This window comes from Pteropus alecto, unplaced genomic scaffold (assembly GCF_000325575.1).
Source record: "Pteropus alecto unplaced genomic scaffold, ASM32557v1 scaffold5, whole genome shotgun sequence".
Taxonomy (NCBI): domain Eukaryota; kingdom Metazoa; phylum Chordata; class Mammalia; order Chiroptera; family Pteropodidae; genus Pteropus; species Pteropus alecto.
The window spans coordinates 30,506,779-30,508,402 of NW_006441953.1; the positions used below are offsets into that span (position 1 = coordinate 30,506,779).

Sequence of the window (1,624 nt, forward strand, 5' to 3'; positions counted from 1 at the left end):
CATCGTGGGGTTTTAAAGCCCTAAGACTCGGAATGAGGGCTGGAAGGGATCTGAGGACTTGGAAGGAACACTGTACAGACAGACTTATTAATCGGATGTATTAAATTGTGAATTAAGTCAGGCCGGAAGCAAGCCTGTACTTTCCCGTTAGTGTTTTCTTAAAGTAAGCAGGGGAGGCCACGCTGGGATTTGGAGACTTGGTATTATTTTTCCTTAAAACCACCTAGAAATGTAAGCATTTATTAAAGCTTCAATCACACACCAAGCCCTGCGAGGGTGTTCATGTATTCTATTACAAGCTGGCTTGCCTTTTTAATGTTCTCACCCTTCCTGCCATCATAAGATACTAAGGGCTTGCAGAACTACGAGACAGGAGAGTCAAGGTAGGGGTTATGTGGCCCAGCCTGCATGGCCATGGCCCAAAGCAATACCCCACTGCATGCTTCCTGATGCTTTCTGTGAGGGGAGACTCCCCTTCCTGTCCCTGACTGCGCTGCTCTCAAGTCTTCCCTTGCATTCAGCTGGTCGTTCTGAGGTTTCCTCTCTGGTAATTGTGCCTGTGACAGCGCTCAGGGGTCCTAGTTGGTAGGATCCAAGTACAGTGTATAACCCAAGCCTTCTGGCTCCCAGCCACCGGAGTCTTTCTTGCCTTGATGTTCCTAGAATGTAATGATACTTTAGCAAATATTTAATTGTCTACTGTTTGCCAGGCCCAGGGAACAGAGGAGTAAACAAGATAAGGCCGGTGTAACTCAGGAAGCCTAAATTCTAGGACGAGGATCAGTTACTAGCTAACAAGAGCTTTCTCACTGAGGGCCTTGCAAGGTTTTGGAAGGTGGTCTGGGCGGCGAATCTGGCTTCTGACCCCTTGGGACCTTGGTCAAGCCACTTCTCTTCCACGGCTTTGATCACAGACCCTGTCCATGCCACTCTATAATGCTTCGCAAAATAATGTACATAAACGCTAGGTCAGCGGTCCATAAACCTTGCACATTACACAACTTTCAAAACTGTATCTCACCTCCGGATTAACTGGCTTGATGCATGGCCTGGGCTTTGGAATTTTCAAAGCTCCCCAGGCGCTAGGCACTGGGTAAGAGCTCAATCAAGGACAACTACCAGAAAAGCCCGTTTTACAGATTAAGGGCCTATGGCTAAGCAGGAAGGACGCCGAAGCGACGTTCCCGAGGCCGCCGGGCCTGGGCCCCGAAGTCGCGGATCACCCGCACGAGCCTCCGGCTGCTGGACGAGCGCGAACCGGGCCCCTCCTCCCCCGCACACCCGCCTTGGGGTGGGGGCGCCCATCGATGCGCTCCGCCGCTCGGCTCCCCACGCCTGGTCCCTGCCCGCTCGTGCCCCTTCCCCCTCCCGGCCGCTGCCCACTTCCAAGATGGCCGCGGGTGGAGCCGGCCAGGTACGGAAGCCCCTGGCGGGTGTCCACGGGGCTCGGCGGACACGAAGATCCCCTCAGACCTCCCCTCGCGGCGCCGCTTGGCTCTCGAGAAAGAAAAGGTTCGGCGACGCCGCTCCGGGGCCTGCGGCGGGCCGGCGAGCAAGCCGGAGGAAGGGCTGCGGGGAGGGCGCGGAGCTCTAGGGGCGGCGGCGGCAGGCGGCAGCGCGGGGG

At 55.8% G+C, this 1,624-nt stretch overlaps 1 protein-coding gene across 1 annotated transcript in view; it reads left to right on the top strand.

Annotated features, from left to right (window-relative positions):
- Positions 1-1,399: 1,399 nt before the first annotated feature.
- Positions 1,400-1,624, top strand: part of TBC1D14 (TBC1 domain family member 14) — an 83,739-nt gene continuing 83,514 nt past the window's right edge. The window contains exon 1 of the mRNA XM_015594945.2: positions 1,400-1,512. The gene's annotated coding sequence lies outside the window, so the exon portion shown is untranslated. The remainder of the gene's footprint in view (positions 1,513-1,624) is intronic.